Source organism: Bufo gargarizans, chromosome 1, assembly GCF_014858855.1.
Source record: "Bufo gargarizans isolate SCDJY-AF-19 chromosome 1, ASM1485885v1, whole genome shotgun sequence".
Classification (NCBI taxonomy): Eukaryota; Metazoa; Chordata; class Amphibia; order Anura; family Bufonidae; genus Bufo; species Bufo gargarizans.
Window position 1 is genome coordinate 352,170,567 of NC_058080.1, and position 13,311 is coordinate 352,183,877.

The 13,311-nt window shown below is 48.9% G+C and overlaps 1 protein-coding gene across 3 annotated transcripts in view; it reads right to left on the reverse strand.

Annotated features, from left to right (window-relative positions):
• Positions 1-13,311, reverse strand: part of LOC122919628 (protein mono-ADP-ribosyltransferase PARP14-like) — a 185,419-nt gene that overhangs the window by 135,572 nt on the left and 36,536 nt on the right. The gene's annotated exons all lie outside the window — the stretch shown is intronic.

Sequence of the window (13,311 nt, forward strand, 5' to 3'; positions counted from 1 at the left end):
AATGTTTTTTCTATGAAAAATTATCCAGCCGATCGCTTTTGGTCATAATGAAGCAACGGCCTTATCTGGAGTGTGGCAACATTGCCAACACACTCATAGAGGTGATGATCTCTTCATTGTGACACGCAAGCCCCTTCACCACAACAAGGTACCGATCACAAAGGGGAATTGACACATGTATGTGCCTTTTTTTTGTTTTGTTTTTGCAGCCACAGTGCAGCACTAGAGGCCAGAAAAATTTGGTATTACTGCAGCCACTGCTACAGCAGCGGCCAGAAAAATTGATGTTTTCCAGGCAGAAAGGTGACCAAAATATTGCGGCTTGAACCCTAGTTGGTGGCGGAGAATTCACGAAAGTCATCCGGTATGCAGACATTAAATACAGCAGCGTGAGGACCATTTTGAGGCCAAGGCATGTCACCAGGCCTTTTGTTAGTCAAACGTATCCCCCACTGCCAGTCCCTTCGGGATCCATGCCTCATTCATCTTAATGAAGGTGAGGTAATTAACACTTTTTTGACCGAGGCGACTTCTTTTGTCAGTGACAATGCCTCCTGCTGCACTGAAGGTCCTTTCTGACAGGACACTTGAAGCGGGGCAGGCCAGAAGTTCTATCGCAAACTGGGATAGTTCAGGACACAGGTCAAGCCTGCACACCCAGTAGTCAAGGGGTTCATCACTCCTCAGAGTGTCGATATCTGCAGTTAAGGCGAGGTAGTCTGCTACCTGTCGGCCGAGTTGTTCTCTAAGGCTGGATCCCGAAGGGCTGTGGCGATGTGTAGGACTGAAAAAGCTCTGCATGTCCTCCATCAACAACACATCTGTAAAGCGTCCTGTCCTTGCCGCCGTGGCCGTGGTAGGAGGAGGATTACTTTCACCTCTTCCCCTGTTAGATTCCCGTTGTGCTGTGACATCCCCCTTATAAGCTGTGTAAAGCATATTTTTTTAGTTTGGTTTTGAACTGCTGCATCCTTTCTGACTTTCGGTAATTTGGTAACATTTCCGCCACTTTCTGCTTATACCGGGGGTCTAGTAGCGTGGCCACCCAGTACAGGTCGTTCTCCTTCATCCTTTTTATACGAGGCTCCCTCAACAGACATGACAGCATGAAAGACCCCATTTGCACAAGGTTGGATGCCGAGCTACTCATTTGCCATTCCTCGTCCTCACTGATGTCATTGACGGTCTGTTCTTCCCCCCAGCCACGTACAACACCACGGGTCCCAGATAGGTGACAACAACAAGCACCCTGGGATGCCTGCTGTGGTTGGTCTTCCTCCTCCTCAAAGCCACATTCCTCCTCTGACTCCTCTTCCTCATACTCCTCTTCCAGCATTGCCGCAGGTCCGGCATACGATGATGACAAGGCTGTTTCTGGTAGTGATGGTGACCACAACTCTTCCTCTTCACGCTCATCTACAGCCTGATCCAGCACTCTTCGCAGGGCACGCTCCAGGAAGAAAACAAATGGGATGAGGTCGCTGATGGTGCTTTCGGTGTGACTGACTAGGTTTGTCACCTCCTCAAAAGGACGCATGAGCCTACAGACATTGCGCATGAGCGTCCAGTAACGTGGCAAAAAAATTCCCAGCTCCGCAGAGGCTGTCCTAGCACCCCCGTCATACATATACTCGTTGACTGCTTTTTCTTGTTGGAACAGGCGGTCAAACATTAGGAGTGTTCAATTCCAACGTGTCAGGCTGTCGCAAATCAAGCGCCTCACTGGTATGTTGTTTCGGCGCTGAATGTCTGAAAAGTGCGCCATGGCCATGTAGGAACTCCTGAAATGGCCAAACACCTTCCTGGCCTGCTTGAGGACATCCTGTAAGCCTGAGTACTTAGACACAAAGCGTTGTACGATGAGATTCAACACATGTGCCATGCACGGCACATGTGACAACTTGCCCAAATTCAATGCCGCCAACAAATTGCTTCCATTGTCACACACCACTTTACCAATCTCCAGTTGGTGCGGTGTAAGCCACTGATCCACCTGTGCATTCAGGGCAGACAGGAGTGCTAGTCCGGTGTGGCTCTCTGCTTTCAGGCAAGTCAACCCCAAGACAGCGTGACACTGTCGTATCCGGGATGTGGAATAGCCCCTGGGTAGCTGGGGGATTTCAGTTGATATGCAGCCAGACGCCGCAGCAGAAGAGGACTCAGCCGAGGAGGTTATGGAAGAGGATGGAGTAGGAGGAGTAGAGGAGGTGGCAGTAGGCCTGCCTGCAAGTCGTGGCGGTGTCACCAACTCCACTGCAGAGCCACGCATTCCATGCGTGGCAGCCATCAGCAGGTTGACCCAATGCGCAGTGTAGGTGATATAGCTGCCCTGACCGTGCTTTGCAGACCAGGTATCAGTGGTCAGATGGACCCTTGCCCCAACACTGTATGCCAGAGATGCCATGACTTCCTTTAAATCACTGAGTAGAGGTTTGAGATTGCCTTTTTTGAAAAAATATTTCATCCGGGTACCTTCCACTGTGGTTTCCCAATAGCGACAAATTTTTTGAAGGCCTCAGACTTCACCAGCTGGTATGGTAAAAGCTGGCGGGCTAAGAGTTCCGACAAGCCAGCTGTCAGACGCCGGGCAAGGGGGTGACTCTGTGACATTGGCTTCTTACGCTCAAACATTTCCTTTACAGACACATGACTGTGGGCAGATGAGATGGAACTGCTGAAGGTGAGAGGCGGGTGGTTGAGAGGTTGCAAGGAGGACAGCAGTGGTTGACGTGGCTGAAGATGCTGGACCAGGAGGAGGATGGTGGCTTTGAGATTGTGTGCTGCTTGTACTCATGTGTTGATCCCATTGGCATTTGTGATGTGAGATCATGTGCCTTCGCAAAGCAGTTGTACCGAGGTGGGTGTTGGACTTCCCACGACTCAGTTTCTTTTGCCACAGGTTGCAAATGTCATCGCCGTTATCAGAGGCAGACACACAAAAAAAATGCCACACTGCTGAGCTTTGCAATAACAGCATTCTGGTGGTGGCAACAGCATGCGTTGATTGGCATGCTGTCTGGCTGACCCCGGGTGCCGATACATGCTGTCTGACTGTGCCACTAGCTCCTTGCGACGACCTCCCCCTGCTTCCAACTCGTCTCCTCCTTCTCTCTGTCTCCCCTTCTGAACTTTCCCCCTCTTCTTCTCTTCGAGCAGGCACCCACGTGGCATCCACGGACACATCGTCATCATCAGCCACTTCACTTGTATATGACACCTCAGCAAAGGACGCAGCAGCGGGTACAACATCATCATCCTCATCACACTGTACGTCCATGTGTGTAATGCTGCCTGACTGAGACATATCCCTGTTATCTACATCCTTTGGCAATAATGCTTGCGCATCACTAATTTAATCCAACTGATGTGTAAATAACTCCTCTGAGGGATCAAGTGAAGCGGCTGTGGTGGCAGTGGTGGTGGTGGTGGCGGCGGGCGGGAGAGTGGTAACTTGAGAGCAGGTGACCAAAGCTGAGCTGGAGGAGGATGGTGCGTCAAGGTTCTTAGCGGAAGCTGTTGAAGATTGGCTGTCCTGTGTAAGCCAGTCAACTATTTTCTCCGAATTTTTGGGGTTCAGGGTCCGAGGCCTCTGAACACTGGGCATTATTCCAGGTCCAGTGGAAATCACAGCACCACGACTTTTTAGATAAGTCGTACTATGCGTGCAAGGTACTGAGCCACCCTATATAAGTGGTGGGCAGTGGGCACAGTACAGTCTGTGTGCCTGACACACACGGGCTTGCAACTATTATATCACAGAAAAATGTTAAATAGAATTTTTTTTATTTGCAAGGTATTTGAGTGAGTGACACCCTGTAACGGTATGAGTGGAGGCCTAGCCACTAGCCAGTGGCCACAATACAGTCTGTGTGGGCCTGACACACACGGGCTTGCAACTGTGATTATATCACAGAAAAATATTAAATATAATTTTTTTTTATTTGCAAGGTATTTGAGTGACACCCTGTAACGGTATGAGTGAAGGCTTAGCCACTAGCCAGTGGCCACAATACAGTCTGTGTGGGCCTGCCACACACGGGCTTGCAAATGTGATTATATCACTGAAAAATGAAAAAGGGTCTGCTGCTGATTGGCTGGAATGTGTCTGCTGACTGTGAGGTACAGGGTCAAAGTTTACTCAATGATGATGTATAGGGGGCGGACTGAACATCGCATATGTTCGCCCGCCGCGGCAAACGCGAACAAGCTATGTTCGCCGGGAACTGTTGGCCGGCTAACAGTTCGGGACATCACTAGTGTCAAAGTGATTCTTAGACCCCTGTGGACTATATTGTGCTTAAGGTAGTTTTCAAGGCTTCATCACTGAAGACTAAATGGGAGCAGGAGGCGACAAATAGTTCCCTCCGGTTTATGCACATTTTATTAGAGCAAGAACGTATTGCATTGTGGCGGTGTGCTGTTTGTCCCCTAAGCATATCAGCTTCAGCTAGGCCTGTTGCCGCTTCCCCACTGCAGTGCTACACTGCTTCCAGCTACAGACTCATGACTGACTGGTGCTGCACGCGGATAATTCGGAGGTGGAAGTGGAGGAGGAGGAGGCGGCGGCGGTGGAGGAGAAGTGGGGGTTGGAGCCACTAACGTAGGTGGTGGCGGAAAACCTGATGGAATTATGTACCGCAATCCTTAGCGTCAGTAGCACCTGGGCCATCCCAGAGTACGACTCACTCCCGGCCACCACAACATTCACTGAGTGTGCAGTCAGGAAAACGTAGAGTCCCTGGCAGAATGCACTTGTCCAGGTGTCCATGGTTAAGTGGACCTTCCCAGTAACTGTGTTGGTCAGGGCACGTGTAATGTTACGGGACACATGTTGGTGTAAGGCGGGCACGGCACACCTTCAAAAATAGTGGCGGCTGGGGACTGCGTAACGTGGGACGGCCGCCGACATCAGACTGCGGAAGGCCTCATTGTCCACAAGCGTAAATGGCAACATTTCCAGGGCCAGTAATTTGGAAAGCTGCGCATTTAGTGCTATGGCCTGTGGGTGGGTGGCTGGGTATTTGCGCTTGCGTTGAAATGCCTCGGGTAAGCACATTTGGACGCTGCGGTGGGACACGGAAGTGGATGTGGTCGCTGATGGTGCTTGCGAAGGTCCAGGTGCAGGGCGGGAGGCATCTGAGTGTGCGCCTTCGACAGGGGATTGGCCAGCACGTAACACAGGGGAAGAGGAGGCAGTGGTGTGACCCGCAGCACAGATTGTGGACCAAGGCATTCATCCCACTTATTATGGTGCTTGGATGTCATGTGGCGGATGATCATGCTGGTGGTGGTGAGGTTGCTAGTGTTCAGTTCATTTTGGTACGGCACAGGTTGCAACTTACTATTCTTTTGTCGTCCACACTTTCCTCAAAAAAGCGCCATACTGCGGAACATCTACCCCTTTTGCCACCCCACTTGCCTCTTACAGCCTGTTGTGGTGCAGCAGATCCCTCCCCCTCTGTACTGGTTGTCCTCGCTTGGCTTTCCACCTTCCTAGGTTGGGTCAGTGACTTCATTGTCCACCACCTCCTCTTCCACTTCCTCACTCTGCTAATACTCCTGACCTGTTGACCTAACCACTACCTCAGTGATTGACAACTGTGTCCCATCCTCTTCATCAACCTCTTGAGACAGTAATTGCTGTTGAGTTATTGGCAACTGTGTCTCATCATCATCCACCTCATTAAACAGTAATTGCCGTTCCCCACTGTCATCTTCTTATGATTGTGGATGCTCAAGAGTTAGGAATCAGGGCACAACATCTGTCCCTCTTCAAGCGTGCTTGGTGAGAGGGCCAAATCAAGGAATGGCACAGAAAAGAGCTCCTCGGAATATCCAATTGTGGGATCACTTGTTTGCCCAGACTCTCCATTGTGGAAAGAAGGAGGTTCAGGGTGAGGATTGGGTTGAGCAGACTCTTGGCTACTGAAACTGGACTTGGTGGAAGACAGGGTGGTGCTTAACCGACTGCAAGCATTATCTGCTGCAATCCAACCGACCAGCTGGTCGCACTGGTCTGACTTTAACAGTGGTGTCCTGCGCCGTCCTGCAAACTGGGACATGAAGCTAGGTATCGTGAATGATTGTTTTTCTTGTGCTCTGGCAGCAGGCACAGTTTCACTATGCACAGGGCCACAGCCTCTGCAAGCACCATCAGCATCATGGCCACTGCCCCATCCCTTACTGCTCCCCTTCTTCATATGTCAAATGTTATATTTGATTGAAAGTCTGTCACACGTACAGTAGTGTAGGATTTGGAAGTGTATGCGCAAACAAATTTAAAAAGGTATTTGAGATGTGGAAACGTCACACAGGAGATATCCGGCAGATCATGTCAATGCTGTCACCTGCGGCTAATGAAAAATTACAGGGAATGTCACAGGTATTTGGGATGAGGAAACGTTATACAGGAGATGTACCACCGGTAATGTCTGAATGCAGCGTCTATGCAAAAAGGTACACTGTATGTCACAGATAAATATTCTAAGCGCACACGTTACACTGCAGATGTGGAGCTTGTAATGTCACTGTCCACAGCAGACACCGTCTACGGAAAAAGTACACTGTATGTCACAGATACATTTTTGAAGCGCACACGTTACACTGCAAATGTGGCGCTGGTAATTATTGATTGACAAACATCGGCAGGGAAAATTCGCAATTGCGCGTTCACAATCAAATGTTCACGAACCACGCGTTTTTGGTGGGCCCCATTCACTTTAATGGCAACGTCATATTTGCAGGCAGCAAACACAAATAGTCCCACAACATGGACGGTGATATACCAGAGGAGGATCATTGGCAAAAATTCCCACCAAAAAATATGTATTTTAATCAGGGGCCATTTTTATGCATCTTAAAGGGAAACTCTCAAAAAATGTGCCACGCTGGAGCCTAGAAATTTTTTATTTACTATCGGTTTGATGTATACAAATGTGCAGCACTCCACGTTTTTGTATCCTGCAGAGTCCATTAAAAAAATGCATACATTAACGTTAATTTTTTTTCTACCATGGAACTGTATGGTGAATGGACACCACTGTCCGGCACCAGTCTGAGGCATCTGTTAACGCATACATTTTTGGTATGCATTAAATGGATGGCAAAAAGAGGATGTGAACCCAGCCCTAGTGTCAGAAGAATAAGCACCAGTACACAGCAGAGCAGCGTGGTGGAGAGGGGAGGCCGCCATGTACTGACAGAGCGCTACCTGGTCCTGGTGGTCAGGGATGAGGACTCTGTTTCCCAAGAATCATTTTCTACTGGGAAATACAGGGCACAGTATAATAGACTAGAATCTATATAGTATAAAGATATTAGCCCTACCCCCGAATAATATTGGTCATTTATTATATAGAAATACGTCTATGCTAGGCTTATTTATGACACAGATTGTGGCGCAAAGGTCCTTAGCACCGCAATATGCATATTTTGCCGCTCATGCCAGGTCTAAAAAAAGAATGGTGTGGACAGGGAAAGGGATTACAGTTATGGCCATCCAGTTATTGGATACCACCGCCATACTTTGACCGGATAACACCTCTGTACGGTGACAGGATAACACTGCCATACCGTGACTGGATAAAGGGGTATAAGAGGGCACAGTACAAGGAATGACTAGGGGCACTGCACAGGGTGTGGTAAGAGAGCACAATGCAAGGTATAAGGGGGCACAGTACGAGGTGAGGGTCACAGTCACATGACCCTGTGACATTAGAAGGTCCTTATTGTGAATGTGGTTCATACACCACCATAATGAGAGGCAGAGGAGTGAGACAAGGTGTGATTATGTGGCTAGAGCTAAAAACTTTAACTTTTTAACTGTCGGCCAGTACAGGCCCCAAAAAATAGGTAATAGGCATTCACCTGACAGCAAAGAACTTTGGATTCTGTGGCTGGAGGTACATTAGGCAGTCACAGGCTACATATGTAACTGTCGGCCAGTACAGTCCCCCAACATTAGGCATTCACCTGACATAAAAGGCCTTTTATGCCGCTGTCTATACATAAGGCAAGGACCATTCTTTGTTCTGTGTGGTGGTGGATATGTGTGGGCTGGCATGAGAAAATTCAATTACACGCGGTCATCACAGGTGTTGAATTCCTCCAAGATCCATGCCTCATTCATTTAAAAAAATGTGAGGTAGTCCACACTGTCGTGAGCTAGGTGAGTGAGCTTATCGGTCACGATCACCCCTGCTGCGCTAAACGTCCTTTTGGACAGGACACTCGACGAGGAGAAAGCCAAGAGTTCCATGGAAAATTGTGCCAGCTCTGACCACTGGTCAAGCCTGCACACTCAGTAGTCAATGGGTTCCTCGCTTCTCAGAGCGTCCACATCGGCCGTTAACCCGATGTAGTCGGACACCTGTCGGTCTAAGCGTTCCCCGAGGCTGGATCCAGAGTGCGACTATCAATGGGTTGGGTGCAAGAATGATCTCATATCCAAAGTGACCAACACATCTTCAAACCGCCCTCTTTTTGCAGGTGTGGTAGGCTTGGTACCTGTTTCGCTGTGGGTGGAAATTCCTCTGCCAGTGCCTGCAACAGCAGAATGCAGCATCTCTCGCAGCAAGGCCTGTAAATGCTGCATTCTGACAGCCCTCTGTGATGCTGGTAACATGTCTGCCATTTTGTGTTTGTACCGGGGGTCTAAGTACGTTGCCACCCAGTACAGGTCCTTGACTTTTATTCTTTTTATATGGGGTCCCTCTTCAAACACTGGAGCATGAAGGCCCCCATTTGCACTAAATTGGAAGCGGTGGAGCACCCTGGCTCCTGCTTATCGCCCAGGAGAATGTCATCCTCGGTCTCCTCCCCCCAGCCACGGACAACACTAGGGATCCCCGAAAAATGTAAAGCCTGATTTTCTTGCTCCTCCTCCTCCCCCCAGCCACCATCCTCCTCTGACTCCTCTTCAGACTCCTTATCACTTGTCTCAGATGGAGTAGCCCCCCCCCCCTGGGAATTCATTCAGCATTGCGACTTCCTCATCTTCCAGCTCCTGCTCCTCAAAGCTTGATCAATTACACAATGAAATGCACGCTCCAGAAAGAAGGTGTAAGGTACGATGTCACTGATGGCGCCCTGGCTTCGACTGACCAGTTTGGTGATCTCATCAAATGGCCACAGAAGTCTGCATTCGTCGCGCATGAGCAGCCACTGGCATGGTGAAAAGAAACAAAGCTCCCCAGAACCTGTCCTGCCGCAGAGTTCGTACAGGTAGTCGTTAATGGCACGTTTCTGCTGAAGCAGCCTATCAAGCATATACAAGGTGGAGTTCCAGCGTGTCGGGCAGTCACAAATCAGATGTCTGACGGGCAAGTGGTGTCGCCGATGAACGTCAGCAAGGCGAGGCATGGGCGTTTAAGATCTTCTAAAATGGCCAGAGATTTTCCTGGCCTGCCGCAAGACTCCCTTCTGGACCCCGGGCTATTTAGCAATAAAATTGCTGCACGACTAAGTTCAGGGCGTGTGCCATGCACGGCACGTGTCATTTTACCCTGTTTCAGCGCGCTGAGCAGATTGGCACCGTTGTCGCACACCACTTTACCAACTGTCAATTTGAGCGGGGTTAGCCATTGATCGGCCTGTGACCGCAGAGCTGAAAGCAGTGCAGGACCGGTGTGGCTCTTGGCTTCCAGGCACAACAGCCGCAGCAGAGCATGGCAATGTCTCACCTGGCACGTTCAATAGGTTCTGGGGAGCTTGGAGGGTGCAGTGGAAGAGGCGGTAGCAGTGGAAAAGGAGGAGTCAGCCGAGAAGGAGACAGAGAATGGAGTAGGAGGAGAAGAAGAGGTCGGCCTGCATGCAATCTGTGGCGGTAACACCAAATCCACACGGGGCCATGGGTTACATGATTGATGGCCGTCAGACGGGTTCACCCATTGGGCAGTAAAAGTTATGTACCTTCCCTTCCCATGTTTGCTAGACCATGTGTCTGTGGTCAGATGCATCTTGGCACCGACACTGTGTGCCAGAGATATATTAACTTGCTGCTGAACGTGGCCATATAGTTCAGGGATGCCCTTCTGGGAGAAATATTTCCTTCCGGGGACCTTCCCTTGCGGTGTGCCAATGGCCACAAATTTTCTAAAGGCCTCTGAGTCCACCAATTTATATGACAGTAGTTGGCGAGCTAGCAGTTCCAACAAGCCAGCGGTCAGCTGTTGGGCAAGAGAATTATCCAGCGTCATCATTTTTTACGCTCAAACATTTGGGACCACGGAAGCCTGCCTTGTGCCAGATGAACGCCACAACGGCATGGTGGAAGGTGGAGTGGAGGACACATGGGAGGAGAGAGGAGAAGGAGAAGAAGCAGGACGTGGAGCATCGGGAGTGTGACTTTGTGGGTCCTGACCGCGTTGCTCCCACTGGCCTCTGCTTTGGGAGGCCAGGTGCTTTCTTAAGGCAGTCGTCCCTAGGTAAATATTGGGCTTACCACGATTTATGTGTTGACAGCACAGGCTGCAGATGGCAACACTACTGTCAGCAGCTGACACGTTAATAAAAGCCCACACTGAGGAGCCATGCGTCAGCATCCTGGGAGAGCAAGATGTGACCGTGCGTGGTGGATGGCTCGCTCCAGATACATTTGCTGTCTGCTTTTTGCCTCCTGTGCACTGCAGGTTCTGCCTGCTTCTCTTCCCTATCTGCTGCTCCATCTCTCCCTCTGAACTCCCCTCCTCTTCCTCTCTTGTGGGCACCCGAATGCCATCCATCAACACGTCATCATCGTCACCTTCACCACCACTGACATTAGAGATCCCGGAGTAGGCAGCAACAGCGGGGGCCACACTCCTTGGGCTGATCTGGGTACTGTTGTCAGACCGCTGGGTGGCGGCCGATGCTACCTGCTCTTCCTCATCCGATGCCAAGAATGGCTGCGCATTGGTAAGGTCTGGGAATGGAAGGGAAAATAATTCCTCTGACTCGAGTGGAGGGGCTATGGTGGTGGTGGTGGGTGCACACAGCAGAGAGTGAAGAGGGTGCAGATACAGAGGATGAGGAGGGTGCAGAAGCGGAAGGCTGACTAAGCCACTCAACCAACTCTGGTGCGTCCTTTGACATAATCGCACGCACCTTCTCCAACTTAGGTTCTGGCCTGGTGCACCTGCCCGACCCCTACCACCCCTGCAGAATGGCCTGCCTCTTCCTCTGCCTGTCATTTTCAAAATGACCCTGAGCCAAAGTCCCTAGAGAAGAGCAGTATTTGTGGAAGCTGATATATGGCAGGCCTCAATCAGTTGTTAGTTGAAGCTGGTAAATCACCCTCAAGCAGTAATTTTGTGGACGCAGGTATATGGAAAACCTCTATCACTATTTTGTGGAAGCTTATATATGGCAGGCCTCAATCAGTTGTTAGTTGAAGCTGGTATATCACCCTCAAGCAGTAATTTTGTGGACGCAGGTATATGGAAAACCTCTATCACTATTTTGTGGAAGCTGATAGATCGCAACACTCAATCAGCATTTTCTGGAAGCAAATGCACTATAATATACTTTCTGTGTTAGAAAGCATATTATAAGTATATCACACCCCTCTGTGCATCACACCTATCGATAGCACAACGTTTCCAGTCCTTAAAGGGACTTTTGTGGCCCTATTATCTAGCGTTTGGTGTCCCTAAGTTCCTAACAGCCTGTCCCTGCTCCAAAATGCAACCTCTCCCTACACTGGTAAAACACATAATGTAAAATGGCTGCCAGATCGGGTTCTGTTATAGGGTTTGGGGTATGTCCATGTGCTGAAACGTCTCAATTGGTTGTCCTGTCCCACCTGATGGATGTGTCATGGGTCAAAGTTCTGCGTAATGCAAAAGAATATGGAGCGCGTGGACATCGCCATGTGTTTGCATGTTCGGCGGATCGCGAACACGCAAACTTCGCAGCGAACAAACTGCCGGGCGAACTGCAAGGCCATCACTACTGGTAATGTCACTGCCACAGCAGACACAGTCTATGGAAAAAGTACACTGTATGTCACAGATACATTTAAGAAGTGCACACGTTATACTGCAGATATGGCGCTGGTCATATCACTGTCCGCAGCAGACACAGTCTATGTAAAAAGTACACTGTACGTGGGATGTGCACACTTTAAACAGGAGATGTGGCACAGCTAATGTCACTGTCCACAGCGGACACCGTCTACGGAAAAAGTACATTGGATGTCAGATATTTTTGGGATGCGCACACTTTACACTGGAGATGTGGCACAGCTAATGTCGCTGTCTGCAGCGGCCTAAATATTGTACGCTATTTAGCACAGGATGCATTAAAAATAGATATTTCTACCACACACAATAGTTCTTAGAAGGACTTTTGGGTCTGTAAAGTTTTAGCTATTTAGCGCATGTTGCGCTAAAAATATAGATTGCTGCTGCCACACACAATAGTTCTTAAAGGACTTTTGGGTCTCTCAAAAAAGTTTTGGTGGTAATAATATTCTTAAATCACTCCCTTCACTGTCTGTCCTTTCCTCAGCACAGCTCTTCCTGACTAAGAATGAGGCAAACATGCGGTATCGGGTGCTATATAGCACCTGATGACGTGTTCCAGCCAGCCAATCATGGCTATGGCATTACAGTGAGGGCAGTACTTACCTGCACGTTTATTGGCTGCATAGCAGTCAAGAAATGTGCAGGGCGGAGACTCAAAACTCCTTATTTTTTCCTCTTTTTTTCAGTTCTTTTTTCATTTTTTATCTTTATTCTTGTTTTTTAAATCTTTCAATTTAACTATATTCTGTTTTCTACTATTCTCTTGATTCTATCTTTTCCGTTTTATTTTCATATGTTAAGCTCCTATGTTCTTCTTTCCTTTACCTCCTCATCCTTTCTATATGCTAATAACCCACAGGCATTGTTCAGGGCAGCACACGGCCGGTAGAACGCACAACTTGCCCTTGAACGCGTGAACACAGTGCATGCGGGCTTCTGGATTCTTCCCGCACAGGGCAATTACCGTTTTAGCCTAATTTAATATTTCCTTGATTCCTCTACCTCCTCTGCCCTTGGCACTGAGCGCCACTATTCTTCCTTAAACATCCTTTTTTGTTTCTTTTTCTTATATATTGGTCTCTTTTCTTCGTGCGTTCCACCCGTTCCCAACTTCCGGGACCGGTGGAGCATGTACAGGCACATTGTACATATTTCTAAGTATTGTGTCTACTCTTCTACGGATCCAATATTGCAAGATATTACTTAGAATCATTTATGGGCATGTTACCTCTCTGTACCTGGTATTCTTTCCTTAAATTAAAATTATATACATAACAAATTTTGGCTTTAAACTCAGCACTTGTGAGAA